This window comes from Heloderma suspectum, chromosome 1 (genome assembly GCF_057233095.1).
Source record: "Heloderma suspectum isolate Gila_16-S chromosome 1, 16-S_ref, whole genome shotgun sequence".
In the NCBI taxonomy this organism is placed as follows: domain Eukaryota; kingdom Metazoa; phylum Chordata; class Lepidosauria; order Squamata; family Helodermatidae; genus Heloderma; species Heloderma suspectum.
In genome coordinates this window covers 188,398,258-188,423,482 of record NC_139458.1, presented here as the reverse complement: position 1 = coordinate 188,423,482, position 25,225 = coordinate 188,398,258, and the positions used below count along the sequence as shown (strand labels likewise).

At 44.4% G+C, this 25,225-nt stretch overlaps 1 pseudogene; it reads left to right on the top strand.

The window, feature by feature from the left end:
• The window catches only part of LOC146358527 (dynein axonemal heavy chain 11-like), a 320,580-nt pseudogene that overhangs the window by 34,508 nt on the left and 260,847 nt on the right, over positions 1-25,225 (top strand).

Sequence of the window (25,225 nt, the reverse complement as noted above, 5' to 3'; positions counted from 1 at the left end):
CCACACTTAAAATGGCCAGTGCTGTCAGCTTAGAGATGCTTGAAGAATTTTATCTTTCCGAATTCCCATACAAACTGACCCGATCAGCACCTCTCAGAACAATGTGTGGTTCAGAACTTAATTTCATCCTTCTCCACATGTTGCAACATAGTTCTCAGTAGTTTAAACATATAAAATACATTTTACAATATGTATTTTGAGAGGAAAATATGTTTAGCAATGTGCATTTGCAAGAAAATACATTTAAAATACATATTTATCAAGAATGTATTTAAATGTGAATTTGTGAAGTTTTTTGTGGGGAAAAAGTCAGATTGATGTGGAAACAGGGTGGAATGGACTTTTGGGTATATACATGCAAAATAGACTGACAGTATAATCCTAGGCATGTCTACTCAGAAGTAAGTCTCAGTGAACTCAATGGGCTTTATTCCCAGATATGTGTGCATAGGACTGCAGCCTAATTCGGCCACCCCTGCCTTGGGTATGACTATAGAACAGGCCAGCATGTGTCTCCTGCCACACTGCCTCCCCCTGCCCCTTTATTTCTTGTCTATGAAGGATGACGAGCTCTTCTGCATGAGGCATTTACTGTGTACTCATGATTCCTTACTCACAGTTGTTTATGGTTCTTCAGATGATGTCATGATCCTCCAATTCCACTTCTATTTTTTTAAAACCTGGAAGGGGGGCGGGTTGAGCGGGGAAAATGGGGTATTATTTCTGAAAGTGAAAGAAAATATATTTTCCTACTTGTGTAATTGCAATATTCCACTATAGCACAATGCCAACTAGAGGTCATGTAGTGAAAGCAAGAAGAGAAAAGCACTTTGTGTAGAGCTCGGATCTCAATTCTGCAACGAAAACAAAAGTAGATACAGCAATTAACAGCCTCATGTAGAAAAGCTCAATATTTCCTAGAGATGTTGAAGTGAAATCTCTTTACTGCACAGTCTGATACATGAAGTAAGTCTTGTGTTTAATGAGGCATATTCCCTAGGAAGTTCATTTAGGATTGCAACTGTAGCCATTCTAAGGCATTCACGTATTTGAGGTGTGAAGGCATTCTAAGCAAAGAGTAAAGAGAATGATATAATGGCATTCACTGTGTTTTTATTGTCTGCTCAAGATGCTTTTCTGTATCTGCATTCTGCAGAGGAAGGGGCGCTGGGAGAACCCTACTGTTAGGCAGAGTGAGATAGCCGCCTCAGGTGACAGATGCTACGAGGCGGCAGCATGTTGTTGGGAGGAGAGAGCTGTGTGTCATGCAGCCTGCCCTGCGCCCCCTAAGTTACCCTGCTGCCTTGAGGTGTGGTGGAAGACATTGTCGCATCCGCAGTATTGAAGGAAGATCCAACTGCCAATCCAGTCAGCTTTAGTACATGGAATGGGAGGGGGCGCCATGACGTTCTTCACTTCAGGCAGCACAATGTTTTGGGCCAGCCAGGACTCTCACATGACTACTTTGTCCCCCTCTTTTTGGTAGCAATTCTAATTCTGCATTGAACATTATTTTACAGTTGTGGGATGTATGTTTCCAGGCTCACAGTTTGTGAGAAATCCATCCTTGGCTGACTATTTGGATGCCAAGAGACTCGCTTTTCCAAGGTTCTACTTTGTCTCAGCTGTGGATCTATTAGAAATCATCTCCAAAGGGACTCAGCCTAAGCAGGTAAATTTCTCTTTTGTCCAGCTAGACAGCTTCACTAATTTTTGGTGATGCTGAACTGAAGCTATGACATGGTCAACTTTGGCATCCATATCAATCGATTACCAGGCACTCGATGAAGCTCTTTGACAACGTGGCTGACCTTAAATTTGAGGAGGACAAAGACAGGGAAACACAACAGGCCATCGGAATGTACAGCAGAGAAGGAGAGTCTGTGGTATTCTCAGAGCGCTGTTCCTGTGAGGGGCAGGTAAATCCATTGGCAAGAGGGCAAGCTGGGATATGGGTGTCAACAGTGGTGCAGCTGGGTAATTTTAGATGGTCATGTGTGTTAGGCAAGTAACAGGTACTCTCCTCCAACCCAGCTGCCATTCCATGCTTCACACCTGCTTCTGCAGTTGTTAGAATAGCAGATGTTAGAACAGCAACAAAATCGTTTGCTGACCCTGATTTAAACAGCAAAACAAAACTCTGAGCATGTGCAGTTTTGCATTTTAAACTCACTTAAATAATAGCACTATCCTGATGACAGGAATAAAATGGAGTTTACTTAAATGCCCACACCAGCTGACGCTCTCTGGCTGGTCATTTGAGAGGGTCTTGGGCTGTGGGGCCCTGGACTCTAGCTGCACCACTGGGTGTCAAAGCCAGAATGGGGGAAAGCAAACAGTCCAAGCATAATTCAGGGAGAATTGAAGCAGATTAAAGTAAAATAAACATTGGAAGGAACATTAGAAGATTTGAAGTACACCAGAGGGTCTAAACACGAGCTGTTGGCAGCCCAATCAGTGGTCCCTTCCTGCTTCTGTTTAAAGGGGCTGTTGGGAGGCTAGAAACAAGGAGAACAGGGATGTTCATGGTCTCAGGTGACAACTTGCATTCCCAAAACAGGGCACTGCTGAAGAACACTGATGGGCACTAACTGGTTTTAAAAGTTGTTTAACTACAGCAACTAGCCACTAACAAAAAACGCAGAAAGATGTGATTTCCCCTCCCACTGCAGCTCTTTATACCACAACCCAGGTCTTTCCTGAGAGTAACCAGACCCTTAGGAAAGGTTTGGGGGCAGGGGGAGAGAACTAACCAGACCCTTAGGAATGGTTTGGGGGCAGGGGGAGAGAACTATATTGGAGAGGAGAGAGCAGGACATTCTCATTGTGTGTGAGCAGTCTTCCGCTCACACAGCATTGGATACAACCCAATAATGCTGAAGCAAGTAGAATGCATCCTTTGTTTTTAGGTGATCCACGTGTGTGTGTGTGTGTGTATTGTGGCAGATATTGTCTCAGAGCTCCTCTACATGAGGCGTTTATTGTGTGCCCATCATTCCCTCTTCATGGTTGTTTACAGGTTCGTTAGATGATTCCAGACCCTCCAGTTTTTCTTCTGTTTTGAAACAGCACTTTTGGAGATTTTTTTTAGAGCAGGGAAAAGGTGGTATTATTTGTGAAAGTGAAAGAAAATGCCTTTTCTGCTTGCATAATTGGGCTATTCCACTATACCAAAGTGCCACCTAGAGGTTATGAAGCAGAAGAGCAGGAAAGGAAATGCTCTTCGTGTAGTGCTCAGATCTCAGTTCTGCAAAAAAAACTAAAGCAGATACAGTGGATTAACAGCCTCGTTTGGAAAGGTCTCAGAAGGGACATCCCTCTTACATGTGAGCACAAGGGGAATGCCTCTTCTGAGATCATACTTCCTTTCATCAGCTTTTTAAAAGTATTTTTAAAATTATATGTTCATTATATATATCTGCGATTCTGCTTTTCTTGCAGTCCCTCCGAGCTTCCTAATTTCAGAGGAATGGGCTAGAATCTCTCAGGTCACCAACTTGATGCCCTCTTACAACTCCCAGCATTCCTGACCATGGGCCATTTCATTTCATTTATTATATTTCTATATCACCCCATAGCTGAAGCTCTGTGGACAGTTCACAAAAATGAACCAGGCTACCACTTGCTTGCTTGGCAGGCACAGAGCCATTAAACAAGTAGGCAATGGCATCTGCTCCTTCTCCACCTCAGCACCACCATTGTCTGGGCCTGAGACAGAGGCAGGTGAACAAGCAGGTTGCCACGGTGAAGAGGAGAAGCAACTCCAGGGGGCTTCTGCAAGTGGGCCCCTGCTGGGGTTTGGGCCCCTGGCAGGTGCCCGACTATACCTACCATTTACGCCAGCCCTGAACTGCACAAATTATTTCCTTGGTCTCCCTTGGGCTATACATGAAGTGGCACAAAAACACAAAAGAAGTTGAATTCGTCCTTAAGTTGAATTAAGCCCATAATATTTCTGTGCCTTTCTACATGCTGTAGGCAGAATGCTGGTTAAGCCGATTAGAAGAAGCCATGCACATGGCAGAAAATAATGGAAGCTGTGGTGGCTTATGAGTTACGAGGACAAGCCATGAGACCAGTGGCTGTTTGATTACCCGGCCCAAGTGGCTTTGACTGGCAGTCAAATCTGGTGGGCTGCAGATGTCAGGACTGCTTTTGAGTGACTTGAGGGAGGCTTTGAAATGGCTCTGAAAGAGTACAGCCTCAAACAAGCAAGTGTAACAACCCTTGAAAAGGGAAAAAGGGAAAGTGCTATCAGGAGTGGCTGTCCCTCATTAGTTCTGACTTAGTAATAATTTAGATTTACTGGATGGTCTTTCTGGAGGTCAGTTTGGACTGACTAGACCAGGAAGGGCCCAACCCATGCTGCAAAAGCTGCAATGGGTGCATGTGTTTCTAGGCCCTGTGGGGGACATGTGTCCCCATAGATGTTGCTGGACATTTGCCTTGCTGATGGTCAGGGATGATGGGAGTTGAGGTCCAAAACATCTGGAGGTTCACAGGTTGCCCACCTCTGCCCTACAAGATTTCACCTGCCCAACTTCCATCAGCCCCAGCAATGGCAAGGTATTGTGGGAGTTCAAGTCCAAAACATCTGGAAGGAATCAGGGTGGGAAAGGCTGCACAGTGCTCACTGATGACATCTTCAACTCATGGCACAGCTTAGAACAGGGCTCAGGAACTCCCTCCCCCCGATGTTGTTGCACTATAGCTCCCAGGATCCCTGGCCATTAGCCATGCTGGCTATGGGAGTTGGAGCCCAGCAACATCTGGGGGGGCACAGGTAGGTCCCCCACCCCTGGCCTAGAAGCATGTGCACCTATTTCAGCTTTTGCTTCATGGGTTGGGCCCTTGCTACCTCTCTAACAAAATGGTCCTACTCTGCATAAAGTTCTTGGATGCTACTGTGCCATGATTCTGGGCAGGCCTAATGTAGCCTGGCAGGCTGACTGGTATTAAGGCACAGCAGCCCACTTCAGAATTTGGTGAGGCTCCCCAATTGCCATGCTGAATTCCTTTCAGCCAGCCTGCCAAATCTTCTTTCAAATTCCATGTGTTCCTTTAATTTGGTAGCAACTGGAGTTATTTATTTTTAGTATATTGGGCACATGCATTTTTGTTCGGCATCGGTGTTTGGTTAGGGTGGCCAGGTGTCCAATTTCACAGAGGACAGTCCTCTGTTGGAAGAGCTGTTGGAGGACAGTCCTCTATTGGAAGGTGTCCTCTATTTGATGGGTTGCCCAGTCCAAGACTGGTTTAAAGTCAAAGAACCCTAAGAAGGGAGAGCCTGGAAGGTGCCTTGAAGTTGCCCATCAACAGTAGCACCTGGACAGCAGACTGAGCAGGCACACGGGGCACCTGGTCACAGTCTTCCCTACTATGGGAAGATGAACGTATTATATTTTGATTTAAATTATACTCATTATTTCTAAATTCACATTTATACATATAAATTACCATATGCACATGTTATGCAAATTGATGTCCTCTTTCGTCCTCTTTTTGGGTGATGCATAAATGGTCACCCTAGTGCTTGTTGTAGATCTTGATTTTTGGATTTCTATACATCAGGCCAGTTTAAATTTGCTTTTTTTCTTCTCTCATAAACTAGATTTAATGAACCAGAAACCAGAATGGCTGAACATAATTCCCCCCCCCCCCCCCGGTAAAGGAGTTTAAATAACAAAGCACTATTTGTCTATTATATGATTCCTTTGCTCTGTTTATTAGATGTGTTCCATTGAAACTCTTAATAATTCCATCACATTGAACGCTAAAGCAAATGCAGTACAAATGAACCTGTACACCAGTATTTAATTCATATTGAAATAGAAGTAATGGCCACTAGCTGAAAAGTGTATCTTTGTTATTAAGGAAGCAAATTGCAATTATGAGAAAACAATACCATTATTAGTTTGCAAAAGTTATTTGCGTTGATTAAAAGCACCAATAAGTATGCCTTGCTACCAGAGCTGCTCCATTTAGCACTTGACATATAATAGGGCTTTCCCTTCACAGTGTAATATCTCCATTGAAATATAATTATTTTGCAGATTGCTCAACTGAACGCCCTTATAAACATGCTGTTAGGGGAACTCACCCCTGGAGATCGTCAGAAGATCATGACAATGTGCACAATTGATGTACATGCTAGAGATGTTGTAGCCAAGCTTATAGCACAGAAGGTAATTTGTTGCAGAGCAATTACCCTAATGCATTTTTAAAAGCATAAAATAAAGAATAATTTCATTTGTTGAAAAGATATTTGGGTTGCTTATGTATAATGATGACAGAATATTTTGATTCAGTCAATTTCTGTCCTTTTTCTTTCGTTTCAGACGGTAGATAATTACGTTTACCAGTTGAAAAAATGCTATTTAAATATATATAGATATATGTGTATGTATTTGTCCAAATGTTTAAAGTGTCTATTAAAAATGTATGCTATAAAGTGACAGCAGGTTCTCAATGATCTGTCCCAGACCTGTTAGATGTTACTATGTAAATGTGCAATTATTACAGCTGGCTTTGCAATTTGAATCATACAAAATACTATAATTGTATAATAATTTTGCAGAATACTTCTGTTTGTTGTTGTTGTTGTTGTATATTAATGGTTTTATTTTTTCCAGGGAAGGATGTAATGATAACTTGATAATTTCTCCCACATCTGTAAAGATGTGGCCCTTCTGTGTGCCTGTAGCTCAGCAGCTAAACTCATGCCACTTTGAATGCAGAAGCAGGGATGGCCCTACCATGAAGCAGAGTGAGGCGACCGCCTCAAGTGGCATATGCATGGGGGCGAAGGGGGAATCATTTCAGTGGTTCCTCATGAATGCTGCACCTGTTCCCCTCTGTTGGAGGATAGAGCTGTGTATGCCACACAGCCTGTCCTGGACCCCCTAAATGAAACTCACTTGCCCTCTCCCTCTGCACCCAATCCGCACTGCTGCTCAGAAGGAGCAAACAAGACTTGCTGTTGTCACTACTTGCATGCTTAGAGAGGACTGGTGAAGAGGCAGCAATAGCAAGGAGGAGAGGAGGGGCAGGGGGCTCTGGGGGTCAACACTGGCCCCTTTGCTGTGGTGTGGGCCTTTGCAGTTGCCCAGTGATGCTGACTCCTAACACCAGCCCTGGCATCTCCAGTTTAAAAGATCTCAGGGAAATGAACTAGGAACTGTCGTGATCTGAGACCTTGCTATAAGTCAGAGTAGTCAGTACTCTGATTTAGAAGACCAATGATCTGGCTCAATATAAAGTAGATGCCTATAGTTAAATTTGGGTACTTAATTTTTTGACAAGGTCAATACCATGAAGCTATACCATACCCGTCAAAGATCTTGAAGAGCTGTGACTCAAGGAGCTAGAGGATCAGCAGTCTTATGTTCTGTCTCTATAGAATAATTTGGGCTGTAGTTGTGGGGTTTGAATGTGTGAATGCTTCCCTCCCCCACCCCGCCCCAGTGAAGTGGCTTCATAAGATGCATATTAACTCATGAATTGGCCTAGGCCAGCCTTTCCCAACCTTAGATCCCCAGATGTTGTTGAACTACAACTCCCATCACCCCCGGACCATTGGCCATTCTGGCTGGTGATTATGGGGGTTGTAGTCCTCCAACATTTGTGGACTCGAGGTTGGGAAAGGCTGGCCTAGGATCAAGGAATTATAAAATTATGTATTTTTTTTTTTTACTTAAAAGCACACAGACAATATACACAAATAACATAAAACTAAAAACAACTTTGAACTGTCAGTCATAACTAAAGACACATCCAAGACTGATTAAAACTCATCACGTGCTGCCAAATGCCTGGGAAAAGAGGTAGGTCTTAACCTGGCGCTAAAAAGATAATAATGTTGGTACCAGGCAGACCTCATTGGGGAGCTTGTTCCACAAATGGGGGACCACCACTGAAAAGGCCCTCTCCCTCATTGCTGCCTTCTGAGCTTCCCTTGGAAGAGGCACTCAGAGGAGGCCCTTAGATGCTGAACGTAGCATACGGGTAGGTTCATTTTCGGAGAGGCAGACTGTCAAGCCATGTAGGGCTTCATAGGTTAAAACCAGCACCTTGAATTGAGCTTGGAAGCATATAGGCAGCCAGTGCAAGCGGGCCAGAGTCATAGGACTCAAATAGGGCTGAGCAGTTTAGACTGCAGCTCTGCAAGGTGCCACCAGTTGGCGTCTTGCACAATGTAATAAACATTCTGTGTAGTTTGGCTTTAAGAAAGGACTGGGAGTTTTTCCCAGGATAAAACATGACTATTCCTGTGTAGAAATGGTATTTGGTGTATAAGACATGACGTGGAAGAGAGGTACCTGAACTTTATCAGTCATATGCCCAATTGGCTGCTGCTGTATGAAGTACACTGAATATCCAATAAATGTATGCAAAGAATGCAAAATGTGTCATTGTCTTTGCCTTGGTTGCTGATTGTGAGGTCAAGAAGCTTCCCTATCTATCAGCATTATCTGTAGGCCAGAGGGCTCCAAACAGTAAGCTCTATGTGTGCAGCAGGAGCCTTTCCCCACCTTCCCCTTTTATTGTGGCCCTGCATACCACTTGATAAGCTGCTTTTGAAATTCACGGGAGTTTGAAAAGCAGAGTACAACCAGCCAGAAGCTGTTGTGACCAGAGAGAAGAGAAAAGGGCTGTCTGGACTGCAGCCTCATAAGGAGAGCCCTGCTGGATCAGACTGAGGGCCCATCTAGTCCAGCACTCTGTTCACACAGCGGCCAACCAGTTGTCCATGGGAAGTCCACAAGCAGGGCATGAGCGCAACAGCACCCTCCCACCCATGTTCCCCAGCAGCTGGAGTTGTAGGCATACTGCCTCTGATACTGGAGGTAGCACATAGCTATCAGGACTAGTAACCATTGACAGCCTTCTCCTCCAGGAATTTGTCTAATCCCCTTTTAAACTCATACAAGTTGGTGGTCATCACTACATCTTGTGGTAACAAATTCCATAGTTTAACTGCACTGTGTGAGGAAATAGAGGATATCCTGGAATATCTATTAATGTAGGTTAAAATCTATTAATCTATTAATATCTCCCCCACACATACACTTTTTGGGGGTTGATTACATCTCAATGGCCTGGTTAGGCTGAGTCTGTTGTAGATTAGCAAGGGGTGCAGTCATCTTTGATGCTGGGAAGCTCCTCTCCCTAAAGGCAGAGGTAATGCAATGCTGTGAGGGATTGCTTAGCAATTGGAGAAATGTGCTTACAAATGAAGGATGGTGTTGAGTTTACATGCAGCTGTGGCAAGAAAAGATCATTTTGACGGAACTCTACCTACATCATACAGTATAATGATATTGCATCATGGTGTAGGGGTGGGGAAGTAATTCATTCTGTTCACATTTTAAGATGAACATAACTCATTTCACACTTTCAAACCACTATGAGAACCAAAACTCAGTTATCCTTCAATATTCACACTTCTCCAAATTTTGCAAAGGAGTTCTCCAGTAAAAAAAAAAAATCATGCAAAATGGGTATATAAGGGGAAATAATATTCAAAAACACATTATATTAGAAAAATTGCTTGCCAAAAAAAAAGTGTATATAAGGCAAAAATGCATGAAAAATACATGTAGGAGGAGGAATGTGCACAAAAATGCTCATGCATTTTCATGGAAACAAAACAAAATTCCGCAAGTTCAGGATGAAACAAATTTAAGACTGGAGAAATTCTCAAAGTCTGAGATGAACCAAACTTATGACTGGAAAAATTCGAAACTGAGAAAAACCAAAATTGACAGTGTTGTCCATCCCTACAGTAGACTGGGTTGGTGTAGGGTAGACTTAATTTAAAAACCTGGCATTTCCACCTCCTTGCAGTGAGTGAATAGCAAAGATAATTCCGTTTTGTTTTTAATTGAGGTTTCTAATGGACAAGCATTTCCTGGCTATCACAGTTGCGCCACAGATGGGTGAAGATCAAAACAAGTGTTTTGTCAACATTTGCGATGCTCGGTTTCAGTATGCTTATGAATATCTTGAGAACAGTCCTAAGCTTGTAATTACACCTCTTACTGACAGGTGAGGACTATACTACATCTGAAATTGTTGAAGGGGGCAGTTTTAAAAGAGGAAGATGATAGAGCTCTACTGTCCATCCACTCAAAGGTTTTTCTGGGTTTTGGCTTGCTTCATCATTTGTCCATTAAAATAAGACATGTTTTAATATATGAATAAAATAGTGCGATTCAGCAATTTAGCAGCAGCCTGAATATTGGGGGGGGGGATGATTGCATTTTTTAAAAAATGTGTTGGCATCCTTTCTTAAAATAAAGGATTTACTTGGACTTTTCTAATATTGGAAATAGGATCCAATATTGGTCCAGAGTAGCTTGTCACCATGAATAAAATGTACGTTTTACTTAAAAATATAAAAGAAAGTAAATCCTTTAAGCTACGCTCCTATTCCCCTTTCCTGGGAGTAAGTCCCAGTGAACGCAATGGGACTGACTTCTGAATAGCCCCGCATAGGATTGCACTGTTAATTATTTGTGCACGTAATGAAAGCTCTTTGTCGAGCACAAAGCCTTGTTGACTGGCATTCTGTAAAAGAAAACAACCCCAACAACTGTGCAGAACTCTTAACAGTTGCTGAACAAAAATCCCTTTCTGCTGGAACATAATCATTTTGTTGTGGTGCGATGCATAATAGCAGTTGGAAGGGAAAATTTGCAGCAATTTTAAATATTCTTTCCGCTGAAATTGTTTATCCACATTGCCAAAGCCTTTAAGGAAGTACTGATGTTTTCCGCATTGTCGGGAGCAGCTGTCTCCGTCTCTTGCGGCTGTCTGCCCGCTAACGAGGCAGATGGCAGACAGTAGCTGAGGTGTGTCGGCTATATGCGGGACTAACTTTCCCTGGCTTGTAGGAAGATGCACAGCTGCCACGCTATTATGATGGTGATGATGATTCTTCTGCATTTGAGGCATGGCAAGCCTGGTGTGGAGCCATGTGCTTTTGAAGCGGGGCGGGGAGAGGGTTTTTTTTTTTAATGCACCAAATAAGCACTTTAATAATCAGGCTGCTGAGTGGCATGAAAATATGGAATTCCTATTAATGACAGTTTGCAATTAAGATCAAGCAGGAAAGCGAATTCTAAGAAGTGAGCAAGATTAGTTTGCCAAAGATAGGATTGAACATCTTTTATATCATCAGTGGTGCAGCTAGGACTGGACCTTGGTGGCCCCCAGCCCGGAGGACCCCCAAATTACCACCCAGAAAGTGGCAGGTGATGAGGGCATCAGGGTAGCAGGAGCAAACTCCATTTTGTTCCTGTAGGCATGATGTCGCTATGATTTAAGTGACCTTAAAATGCAAAACTGCACATGCTCAGAGTATTTATTTTAAATTGGGGTTGGCAAACAGTTTTGTTGTTGTTCTAATCTAAAGCTTGCCCCCATAAGACCATTTGGTCCAGGGCCTAGAATTACCTAGCTGCACCATTCTGTGCCATCTCCAGGTTTTTGAGGGCATTTGGGCAAGTCACCCTCAATGGGCCCCCTCCCTCAGTGTGCCTACTTTTCCACTGTCATTATCACCAGCTGCTCTTGCTCGTCATCCTCTTTCTCATCATTGTTACCGCTTGCTTGCTTGACAGACAGAGAGCCAGTGAGTAAGCAGGCTGTGGCATCTACTGCTCCTTCTTCTCACCCCTACTGTTATCTGGGCCAGAGTGAGAGGCAGGTTGCAATTGTGAAGAGGAGCAACTCAGACAAGGAGGCTCTTGTCAGTGGGCCCCTGCTAGGGCATGGTCCCTTGGCAGGTGCCCAATCATGCCTACCCTTGATGCTGGCCCTGGCACCACTTTATATCATGTGGAAAGGAGACAGAATGCAGGGGGCAGGGCAGGGCACAACCAAGGAGCTCTAAAGAGGAGCCGATTGACCAGCCTAGCCACAGCAGATGCTTTCTTTATCTTTTTTGCAGAGGCTGCAGGTAGGCTGTGGCCAATGGGACCAAAGCATACAACTTAGCCCCAACTGAGGCTTTTAAAGAACAATGGAATAAAGAGATGAAGTCTCCGGATGTTAAAAATATATATGCCATTTTATCCCAAGGAGTAGCCCTATGCATTTCAGCCCTGAATTGTATATATGGGCCTACTTCAGGGGTCAGTATTTCTAATAGTGCCTGCAGAGATCTCTGAAAATGATACTCTCCAAGATTAATCCTGTGACCAGGAAAAATGGCACTCAAGGGAGCTTTATCAGGCTTGAAACAGACTCTGCACAGTGGATGCTTCCAACATACCACATACTATGGATATATGGGGGAGAAATTCCTTCAGTTCACATTTTAATTTTGCACTGTGTGAACTGAAACTCATCCTTTGACATTCGCAGTTCTCTGAATTTTGCATTTGACTTCTCCAATCAAAACACTCATACAAAAACTGCATATATTGGGGAAAATAGCATTCAAATATACATTGTATTAGGAAAATGGCTTGCAAAAATATGTATATTAGACAAAAACGTAACTGCATGTATTAGAATTATCCACAAAAATGCTGATGAATTTTCATGCAAACTTTTAAAAACATTCTTAAATTTGGGATGAAGGGAACTGAAGGCTGGAGAAATTCTCAATGTTTGGGATGAACTGAATGTAAGATTGGAAAAATGAGAAACTGAAATTGACAGATTCGTCCATCTCTAACTGGACACATCATTATGTTCTTCCACCTGGCATGCAGGGTCTTCAGAAAGTAGCACTTTTTGCTACGTGCAGCAGCTGATGCTAGCCTGGAACTATTTAATGTGATATGGAAGAATGACATAATGAGCCGTTATGGTGGTGCATGAAGGAGAAACCATACAGATAAAAATAATGACTGGGATCCTAAAGTTCCTGCTAGTGGAAAGGGGCCGGGGAGGGGGGAGTCAATTTCTGCTGATTCCCCCTTCCCCTTGGAGCTCCCTATGCCTTCCAAATCTGCTTCAGGGGGTTAGGGGATCCTCCAGAACAGCATGGGAAGTAGTGCAAGGGCTCCAGGGGGAAGTGGGAATGAGTGAAAATTTCCCCCCTTTTGCCAATGGGAGCCTCCACTGAATTGGAGTCCTTTTCGTTTAGAGAAGGAGCCCTTTTGTTTATGGAAATGCAGTTCAGGATCCAAGCCAATGCATGGACCAACCCTTGATCAAGCTGTTGCCTCTTGATCAGCATCATGTGAGCAAGATTTTATGGGCACTTTAGGCACCTGTTCGGCTTGTAGTTGGATGGTGTGGAAAGCTTGTGGGAGTTTGGGAACTTTCCCAAAGGAACAGGTGAATAGAAGTGATAGCTGGAGATCAGTGAGTCTGCCTTACAATCATTGGAGAATTGCAGGAAACAAATATTCCTAAGTGTTCATAACTTGGGAGATCCGAGTCCCATCATAGTTGGCTAAAATTAGACACGACCCCAGATGACTGGACTTCAGGCTTGCAAACATGAAAATGTTTGTTGTTTTTAAAAGGCAAGTAAACCACTGTGATTTTCAATTTGGGTGTGTCACTTTATAGGTCATGTTTAAATCATGTTAAAATGATGAGTGTATGTCTTCCTGCTGCTAGTGAGACTGAAATCATCATATGGCATCATTATATGGCATCACTGTATGCTGTCTTTGCTGCCCGAACCCTCCTAGGTCATTTGTCAGCCTCTGTTTGGAGAAGGGACCATGAAGAAAGTGGAAGCAGTGGGGCTGTGGAACCGATTCCAGGTACTTGCAGATGAGACTGGAGGACAGCCTGCAGAGGAAGAATCACAGGGAACCTACATGAGAGTGAGCAAGAGGCTGAAAGTCAGTCAAACAGAGGCAATGAAACCAAGGCCTACAACAAGAAGAAGAGAAGAGTGGTAGTAGCGGGAGACTCCTTGCTGCGTGGGATCGAGACCCAAGTATGTTGCGAAGACCCGTGGACTCGCCAGGTATGTTGTCTCCTGGGAGGATGGATTAGAGATGTGACTGAAAGGTTGCCTGCAGCTTATAAAGCCCACTGACAGGTATCCCTTTCTTCTCATCCATGTGGGAACAAATGATACCGCCAAGCGGAGCTACAAAGAAATCACATCAGACTTTGAAGCTTTGGGAAGGAAACTCAAGAACTTTGGGGCCCAGATGGACATCCTTCCAGTAGTTAGAAGAGGGATAAAAAGGGAACGAAAAATACTTCGGGTGAATGACTGGCTATGAAGGTGGTGCCGACAAGAGAGATTTGGATTCTGGGACCATGGGCTATACTTCCTGGAAGATGGGCTGTTGGCAAGGGACGGGTTACACCTCACAAAGGATGGGAAGAATGTGTTTGGCCACAGCATGAAGAACTTCATCAGGAGGGCTTTAAACTGAATCCTACGGGGAAGGGAGATGTAAAGTTGGGGGTAACAATGGATGTAGGCTCATGCACTGCAATGGAGAGAACAGCTCTAATAGTGCCCAATAATAGTTTTCAGACACATGTAGGAAGAAAGCCAGACTATGAAGCACATGGTCTTCGATGTCTATATACTAATGTATAGTATACCAGATGTCTATATACCAGAGTATAGGAAACAAACAGAATGACCTTGAACTCTTAATACAAGAGGGAAATTATGACTTGATAGGTATAACTGAGACTTGGTGGGATGACTCCCATGACTGGAATACAGCAATTGAAGGATATAACTTGTTCAAAAAGAACAGGAGGAACAGAATGGGAGGTGGGGTTGCACTGTATGTGAAAAATACATATCTCTGCACAGAAATACAGGAGGATGAGCTTGGTAGCCCCATCGAGAGCATCTGCATCAAAATAAATGGAGCAAAGAATAAAAGGAACCTGGTGGTCAGAGCCTACTACCGGCCACCCAATCAAGGAGAAGACGAGGATGAAACTTTTGAAAAGCAAATAGCCAATGTTTTAAGGAAGCATGATGTAGTAGTAATGGGGGACTTCAATTTCCCCGATATTTGTTGGGAGACAAATTCTGCAAAACATGGCCCCTCCAGGAAATTCCTGACGTGTGGCGGATCACTTCCTCCTACAGAAAGTAGAGGAAGGAACTAGAGGATTGGCTATCCTTGACTTGATCCTAACCAACAGAGATGACTCCGTGGATCAAGTAGCAGTTACAGGAACTCTGGGGGAAAGCGACCATGTCTTCATGGTCTTCAAGACTTCAGTTCTTGGTTCTAAGGGAAACAAAAGCTGAGTGTAGTCAAACGCGTACCCTGGATTTTAGGAAAGCTGATTTTAATAAACTCAGAACAATGATCAGTAAGGTCCCATGGCAAGTGACTCTAACGAGAAAAGGAGTCCAAGATGGATGGGAGCTTTTAAAAAAGGAAATTCTCAAGGCAGAATTACAAACAATTCCAACAAGAAGAAAAGGTGGAAGTTAACAGAAGAAGCCAATGTGGCTTCACAAAAAGCTTAGAGATGACCTGAAAACAAAAAAATGACACATATAGGAAGTGGAAAGAAGGCCAAGTAACAAAGGAAGAGTACAGGCAGGTAGCACAGAATTGCAGGGATAGAGTCAGGAAGGCTAAAGCTGAGAATGAGTTGAGGTTAGCAAGGGATGCTAAAAGCAACAAAAAGGCTTTCTTTAGCTTCGTGCATAGTAAAAGGCAGAGGAAAGAAATGGTTATTCGGCTATTAAATAAGGATGGCAAAATGATAACAGATGACAAAGAAAAGGCAGAGGTGCTCAATTCCTCCTTTGGCTCAGTCTTCTCCTAAAAGAGGGTCTATGACCCGCCTGGCAAAGGTGAAGTACAGGCTGAAGGGACAGGATTGCAGCTTGAGATCGATAGGCATATGGTCAAGGAACACCTAATGACTTTGAATGAGTTCAAATCTCCAGGGCCAGATGAACTGCATCCTAGAGTAATAAAGGAACTGGCAGAAGAACTCTCAGAACCGCTGTCTATTCTCTTTGAGAAATCATGGAGGACAGGTGAAGTGCCAGATGACTAGAGGAGGGTTAATGTTGTCGCTATCTTCAAAAAGGGTAAAAAGGAGGAACCTGGGAACTACAAACCAGTCAGTCTGACATCAATCCCTGGGAAAATTCTGGAGCAGATGATAAAGCAATCCATCTGGAAGCACCTTGAAAACAATGCAATGATTACTCGAAGCCAACATGGATTTGTCAAGAACAAATCCTGCCAGACGAATCTGATCTCATTTTTTGATCAAGTAACCTCCCTTGTGGACCGTGGGAATGCTGTAGACATCATATACCTCGACTTCAGCAAAGCTTTCGACAAAGTGCCCCATGATGTCCTGATGAGCAAACTAGCTCAAAGTGGGCTAGATGAAACAACGATCCAGTGGATCCACAGTTGGCTACAGAATCGGACTCAAAGAGTGCTTATCAATGGGACCTTCTCAAACTGGGGAGAGGTAACGAGTGGGGTACCGCAGGGCTCAGTCCTGGGCCCAGTGCTCTTCAACATTTTTATTAATAACTTGGAGGAGGAGGTGCAGGGAACGCTGATCAAATTTGCAGATGACACAAAATTGGGCGGGATAGCTAATCCTTTGGAAGACAGAAACAAAATTCAAAGTGATCTTGATAGACTGGAGCACTGGGCAGAAAAAAACAGAATAACATTTAATTGGGGATGTAGGAAAGGTACTTACCTTTCCGCGGATTATGCTGATGCTGGGGGGGAGGCGTTCCGTCCCTCCCCCCGGAATCCTGGCCAGGGGGGAGGCGCTCCATTCCTCCCCCCCCCGGAATAATGGCCGGCTGCCTCTGCTCCGCAGGGATTCTGCGGAGCCACCGGCCGGCTCCGCCAGCAGCCGGACATCCGGCCACTGGCTAGCAGGGACGCAAATGGAGGCGGCCATAGCCGCCGCTGTTTGCGTCCCTGCAGTCAGCCGTGATAGGCTACGTAAACGTTTACGTAGCCTATCACGGCTGAGTAAAAAAACCAACAACAACGCGCGTACGCAAATGGCGGCACCCATGGGCGCCGCCATTTGCGTTCCTTATTTTGGCATGTCTTAGTCTACGTAAACATTTACGTAGACTAAGACAGCGAAAATAAGGGGAACGCAAATTGCGTAGCGTCTACGCTATTTGCGTTCCCCTTATTTTCGCCGTCTTAGTCTATGTAAATGTTTACGTAGACTAAGCAAATGGCGCCCATGGGCGCCGCCATTTGCGTATGCGCGTTTGTTTTAAGTCAGCCGTGATAGGCTACATAAACATTTACGTAGCCTATCACGGTGTTTTTAAAAAATCTAGATGTGATAGGCTACGTAAATCTTTACGTAGCCTATCACATGTTTTTGTTTTTGTTTTACCTGGAAATGGCAGCGGTAGCAGCCGGTCAGAAGACCGGCCACCGCCGCCAAACCGCCGCCGGAGCCACTACCGGAGCCGCCGCCTCCAGGAAGATCCGCCTAAGGTAAGTCCTGTCCCGGGGGGGGGGGGCATTCCACCACCGATTTCGGGTGGCCGAATGCTCTGGCATTCGGCCTCCCCGAGATCCGTGGCGGAACTTTCGTACATCCCTACATTTAATAGGGATAAATGCCAAGTTCTGCACCTAGGAAAAAGAAACCAAATGCACAGTTACAAGATGGGGGATACATGGCTCAACAACACTACAAGCGAGAAGGATCTTGGAACTGTTGTCGATCACAAGCTGAATATGAGCCAGCAATGTGATGTGGCTTCAAAAAAGGCAAATGCTATTTGGGGCTGCATTAATAGAAGCATAGCTTCCAAATCCCGGGAAGTACTAATTCCCCTCTACTCAGCACTGGGTAGGCCTCACCTGTAGGACTGTGTCCAGTTCTGGGCACCACACTTTAAGAAGGATGCAGACAAACTGGAGAGGGTTCAGAGGAGGGCAACAAAGATGATCAGGGGACTGGAAACAAAGCCTGTCAGGGTGGAAACTGAGCCGATAGAACCCCAGAGCAGTTCTGATTCTGAGGAGGATCAGCAATCCGTGGGTGAGGAGCCAGCTCAACCCTCACAGGCACAGCAGCTGGCAGAGATTCCTCCTGCCAGCATTCCTGAGATAGATAGTGATCCTAGCAGTGAGAAAAAGCGGGAGGGAGGCTTGCTAGATGCTCGACGCAGACGTAGGGAGCGATGAGCGATGGAGGGCGCGGAAAGGAGGCGTAGCGCCCGTTTGGCACGCAAGCACCGGCCGCCTCCCGTGGACCCAAGGGATAGAGGGAGGATCTCTCCCTAGCCCATAGGTTCAGGGTCTTCAAGTGATTCTCCTTCAAACGGGGATCAACTGCCTACTCGGAGCATAGGCTACTTTGCTGTTCATTGCTTAGTCGCTGGTGATTAGCATCTGAAAGAGTCATTAAGTTGTAAAACGATTAAAGCCTTGAAAAGAATCCTTTTGTCTGTGTCTTGAGTTGGCTATTGGAGTGTACTGAAAGAGGCCGCTCGGGCACTCCTGCCAAACCTCTATGAAGAGAGACTGAAAGAACTGGGCATGTTTAGCCTTGAGAAGAAAAGACTGAGAGGAGATATGATAGCGCTCTTGAAGTACTTGAAAGGTTGTCACAGAGAGGAAGGCCAGCATCTCTTCTCAATTATCCCAGAGTGCAGGACACGGAATCATGGGCTCAAGTTACAGGAAGCCAGATTCCAGTTGAACATCAGGAAAAACTTCCTGACTGTTAGAGCAATACAACAATGGAACCAATTCCCTAGGGAGGTGGTGGGCTCTCCCACACTGGAAGCATTCAAGACGAGGCTAGACAGCCATCTGTCAGGAATGCTCTGACTTAGATTTCTGCATTGAGCAGGGGGTTGGATTCGATGGCCTTGTAGGCCCTTCCAACCCTACTATTCTATGATTCTATGATTCTAAGAAGATAACAAGGAACAGTTGGTATTGAGGAAGTGAGTACCAAACTACCATGAAGGTAAGCAATGATTAGGTGTTTTCTTCCATGGTAGGTTGTTACTCATTTGCTTTGCCTCCAAATCCATTTGTCATATCAAGAAACCATCTCTTGTAGTATTTTGGCTTGAATCCATTTATTTGCTAAAAATTTGGGGATAACCTTCCCCTCCAAATCTGTCCTCCTAATAAACAAGTGTGTTATCAGTCATTGTATGCTTTGACATATCAAGCACAAGAGCAAACAGTGTTACCACTCAGATTTTCATCACAATTCAAATTGTAAATCTTAAGTATAATTCTTTAGATTTACAATATAAAAAAAAACTAAAATACAAATGGAATTATAGTATCCAATTACCATCAAGCGTCCAGGGCAGGTGCAAGTTGAGGTCCCTCGTGATAGATGATGTAGTCACGGCTTCGCAGCCATCCGTGGTTTTCACTGGGAAAAAGCGGAGTTCCAGGCAGTTGTTTTACTGCAATTTGGGGGGTTTGCTGCAGGTTCCCCCACAGTTGCAGGCCAACTGTTCCTTCCCTGAACTGACTTCACATCTTACAGTGGGAGTGTTGTAGGCATGCATAGTGCCTGCATCACCCTGTGATGCCCCTTTGCTCCCCCACCCCTTCACAGTGGTGCAGTTACAGAGGCAAAGAGGGACCTTATCATTTATTTAATCACACTTTTGCACATTTTTGCAGCTTCATATCTTTGCAATGGTTGCTTTTGGATTCAGTACACAAGGGCTGGGCGGGGGGTCTTGGGGGAGGAACAGCATTGCTCCGGGCACCATTTTGCAGTGATGGCTAGGCACGTAGAGCTCACACTTGTGAGTGTGAACCATCGTGAGAGTCTCTGGCTGGGGAATGACGAACTGATGCTGTGGAAATGAAGGAGCACAAAGCACCCACTTTTTACCTAAAAAGGGATGGAAAGACACAGCAGAGTCCCTCAAATATAAAACAGCCACTGAAGTTTTGCACCCCCACTTTCACGGGACTGCACAGCTGCGCATTTCAGTATAATGCCTTGTTCAAGCTTCACCGACCTCTTCTTTTGGCAGATCATAAGAGAAAAAGCAAAGAAGCAACTGGGAGGCACCCTCTTAACCACCAACATTCATGTGAGGAGTTTTGCACCTTCTTCATGGCCTACTTCATACCACCCTGGAGTATAGGCAGGGAAGTTACATGTCCATAATTGCCAAAAAATAGCATTCCCCACATGCAATAAAAATGCATAAAAGAAATAATGTCCCATGCATCTTTCAAAGTTGTGCATTAGGAAAAAGACTCCCCCCCTTCTTTATAATATGTTTGGGCACATCCCAAAATGCTAGGGACCATTTTCCTTTTAACGATGAAGCTGTCCACCTAGTTGTAACTGAATCCCCCATGTATCCTTCCCCATGCCTTTTTGTGTGCATAACTTTAGAAGTTTTGAAAGGAACAATAACATTCTTGTACATGACAGAAACAGCTGGTTAAAAAAAATGATAGGAAAGGCTGGCCACTTTCCTATTCCGCCAAATGGGCAGACAGTGACACGATCAATTATATCTCAGTAAAGCCATAGGATCAGTGTGCTGGAGGAGGCAATGCCAGAACAAACGAAGGAGGACACCTTGTGGAGTTTAAGGGGAAAAAATGTAGAGCATCATGATCAGGAAAGGACAAAGGAAAGAGCCCACTCCTTCAGAAGCCAATGGAGGCAGACCTACTAGCAAAGTACAAGGAGAGCAGGTATACAGTAATAATAATAATAAGTATTGTAGGTTAGAGGATCATGTGGAGATGGTCACGGAAGAAAGCAAAAGTACCATAACGCTAAGGGAAAAGGTTTTCTGGAAGTCAAAGATATCAGAGAACACACAAAAGACAATCACAAAGGTAAAGGAACTGAAGATCAAGGGTGGAGGAGAAGACTAATGAGGAAGAAGAGGATTTAGAGAAAGCAGGATAGACCAAGGGAGGCCCTCTAGAATGACAGATGAAAGACTGCAGGGTGGTGATGGTAAATAGTAGAAGCAATTTCTACAAGCTGATGTACAATGCCAGTGGCAGGTAGCCTAGGAAGCTGTCTTAACTACGGCTAAATAAATGGTTGAGGGAGAGGCTTTGGAAAGAAAAAAATGGTGTTGAAAGTTAATATGTGTGGAACTCTTACTTAGGGGAAAACTCCAAAAATATCAAATTCTCAGTTGGTGTTTAGCACTATTGTATTGTACAGTGAGTAGAATTAATGCTACTTGGGTTTGCTTAAGCAGTAACTTCCCCAATAGGTGAGGAGCTCCACAAGGAGTTACAAACTGGGGGGAGGGGTGTTGATGAGAGGTTTTTTTGTACTTTGCTACCTTATAGTAGCAACTCCACCATGGGAGGGGCAGTAGCACAGTAACAGAGCCCCTGCTTGGCATGCAGAAGGTCCCAGGTTCGATCCCTGGCATCTCCAGGTAGGGTTATGAAAGAATCCTGCCTGACACCCTGGAGAGCCGCTACCAGTCACTGTTGACAATACTGAGCTAGATGGACCAACGATCTGACTCAGTATAGGGCAGCTTCCTATATTCCTATCCTGTGTGGCTCAGACCAGCTGTTTGGACTAGCAGCGATCAACATGGACACCAGCACAGATAAACTTAGTTGTTGTTTTTTCATGAAGCATGGTTGAAGTGAACTAACCACATGCCAAGCTTGTTGCATGAGATTAGAATAGAAGTGTATGGGGCGGGGGTAAGCAAACTTTACAGCCAGCTTGTTTGAGTTTCTACACTATTAATGACAGATCCGTAATCCGTTTCAGGGACAGTTCTCACCGCTGGAACTGAATGCTACCTGTTGGGAGGGTTCCAAAGGAAATTCCAACACTATGCTTCTCTGAACAGGTATTTGGACCACCAATGATGTGAGCAGGACTCCAAACAGGTGTTTGGACAAGCAGTGATCAAGTTGGAGATCATCATGGTCACTTTGTGGAATGTGTGTGTCAGGGGCTATGAGTCAGTACACCTGACACTCAAAAATCCCTCCATTTAAAAGTACTATGAATATCAGTAACCCAGGTGGTAATAATTCATTGGGAGATGCACATATAGTAGTCCTTGAGAGATATAAAGACTAAACACATGAATGAATGAGTCTGCTATGTGTTTCTTGCTCATACTGCTTTTTCGTGGTGCTAGATCAAGGCTTGTTGTTGCTAGATCAAGTGTTGTAACATTTGCAGCCGTAAACCACTGCCACATGAGGCAGGCACCAACGTTGCTTTGTTTTCAGCGTTTGCTAAAGACATTTTTTGTTTAAACAATTTATCCCTGGATAACCAGTCATGGTCTTATTGTATAACTTGATTTTCAATGTTTTTATTGTTTTGTATTTTTATTCTTTTTGTTTTCACTGTTCACCGGTTGGGGATCTTTTTAGATATAGAGGAAGTTTAAACTATAGATATAGTTTAAACTTCTGTAAATAAATAAATAAAATAAATTGGAGGCATTCATGCCGAAATCATGTCCATCACATCCCTCTGATGGACTAGCACTGCTCCTGCTAGTCCATTTGATTAGCAAGGGTCTCGGTGCAGTCCTCACTGGAATTGCTGCTATCAGGCTTGCTGATGCAGAACAAACGGCTGCTCCTGGGAACTCCCTTACTATTGTTGGAGCATGTGTCCTGAAGTATAATTCAGACCCTATGGAGGATTTCCTCTCCCCAGCACTGCCACCACTTATGGGGAACTGCTTCTTCACCAGGCAATCCCACCTATGAGTTTTCTTATTTATAGCAAATCCTTATATTTCAGGACCTAAGGAACTCTCTGCCACTATAAGTCAGAGTTCCACAAGGTGACCCTTTTCCGCTGCCCCAATACCGTCAGAATGCTTTAAAATCTCCTAGTGTCTTGGTATAAGAGGCTTAGGTGTGAGATAGGCACCTACGCTAGAGACAAGATGAACTATTAAACAAGGAATTTATTAAAGGGATATTTTGTATATCAGGGATTACTAATTTACTTTTGTGGTTTCAAAAGACTGCTTAGCAACAAGAGATACTGTTGCTGCTACAAGCCTCTAATGACTTCTTTTACCTCAGGCCAAATTCCCTAATCCTCCACCCCAGCCAACCAGGTCCAGCTTCTGGATACAGTCTTCCTCTGACCCCAAAGCTCTTACTGTTGTATGTCTAGCTGCTTGGACAATTTCTCTGGGTTTTTAACTGTGTGCTTGTATAACCTTCTGGCAAGAACTTAGGGCAGCCTCCTGGCACAATACAGCCACCTGCTCCCTACAACTGATCTTCCCCAGCCACATATGGTTATCTACAGAGAAGGACACTCAGGCCTTAGCTATTCACTTTCTTTTCAGCTTTCTTCTGGTACTTCTAAAATACCACACACCAACCAGCAGACCTTTTCCCTGCCTCTACTACAGACTAACTCCACTCCTAACTATCAACTGTTATGCCATAACAGTTGTTTCTCAACCGCTCTTTTCCACCTAGCTAGAATCTCCAGCAAATCTAACAATATTCAAAGCAATTGTCTCTCTCCCACTTCAGAACATCCTTAAGCAACTAGTTCACAGGCCTGTGACAGTAACAAAACAAGATCTCAGGCCTACTCAGATACATTAATGCCTCACAGAGGCCACACAAAGTAAACATTACATAACCATAACCATTATATACAGGGCATTCCTTCACAGACCCCAAACCTGGTACCTTACACTATGAGCCAATCTACACGTGTGTTTTACTGCAGAGGGAAAGCACTTCAGGGTTGTTCAGGACACATGACATTGTGACCACCCCGCTGCTTCCCCCGCTGAAATATGCATTTTCTGAAAGTCGTTTTAGCAAGTTGTTGTTGTTGTCGTTCAGTCGTGTCCAACTCTTCGTGACCCCAGGGACCACAGCACGCCAGGCCTTCCTGTCCTCCGCTGTCTCCTGGACTGTGCTCAAGTCCATATTCATTGCATCGGTGATGCTATCTCGCCATCTCATCCTCTGCCGTCCCCTTCTCCTTTTGCCTTCAATCTTTCCCAGCATCAGGGTCTTTTCCAGAGAGTTTTCTCTTAAATATGGCTCCTGTGCGCTTCAGATGCAGTGTGCCCCATTCACCTGAATTAAGTCCTGCATGCTGGGCATGCCTAGGGGTGTGTCTGGCTGTGACCTTTGGTCAAGGGGTGCAGCCGTCACTTCCCCCCCTCCCCATTTCTTTATTTTCTGCCACTGGCAGTAGCCCGCTGCCTCTGCCTCTCCTCAGCTGCCTTTTTCTCTGCACAGCAATGAGGGGTCGGGGGAGAGGAGTTGGGAGAATAGCCTGCTAGGTCTGCTCACATGTAAGGAGTAGAGGAGAGAAAGCGAGCCAAAGGGTGTGTGTGTGTGTGAAGGGGTGCCATAAGGAGCTGCTGTTCTGCCATCACCGCCAGTCCTCCCCACCAACTCCTTGAACAGTCTGCCCTCCGCACCGCCATTGAGAAAATCGGAGCCCCTTCCCCCTGCCCCAGGGCTGCTTTCCCATTAGGGACTTGACTCATTCATAGAATGCAGCCTGTTATCTCCATTCATAAAAGCACAGTTTTAATCTTTAACCTTTCACAATAGCCTGATGGTGGATGAGAAGGGAGAGGTGTGGGGTTAAACTGGGGCGGGGGGCTTAATTCAGTGCTTCCAAACTTCCCTGGGCAGAGGAGCATGGAGAGGGGTGGGGAACAAGCCTCTCCTTTGCTCAGAAGCATCTACGTCTTGATGATGTTCAGTGCAAGTGCCAGCCAGGACTCTGCCCAGATGACCCCAAAGTAAGGAGGACTGACATGCAGTGTGACCTGTGAACATGCATTTAAGGTACTGTATGCTCTGCTTTTCTGGTTATGTGTGTCCCTTGACGGACCAAAGACAATTTCATGAAAACCCGCATTAAACATGAAAGTGCTTCACTTTCAATTGCCGTGTAGATCTGGCCTAGATTGCTGGAAACCCAGACTGTTAAGAGTGGTTTGATCAAGGGTTAGTCATGTTCCTGAAACCTTCATTGCTCCTGGGAATTAATGGCAATTTCATGTCTTGGGCTTATTAAAGCAAAACCAAGAGAAAGCATAGACTACTTTGGAGTAATTATGACCCTACTTTGTAAATTTATCCTGCTGGGTAAAACCTCTCTTTTGTATTTGTTCTTCTCATGTGTTTTCCTCTTCTTCTAGTGCTTATTATTTTGAAACCTCTGAGAAAGAAAACAGTATTTGGGTGGATCTGAGAATGATACAATATGGCACTGGCAGTTGCTTTACTAATAATATTCAAATATGAGCCATCTGTACATTGCAACCAACAGATTGTATCCAATG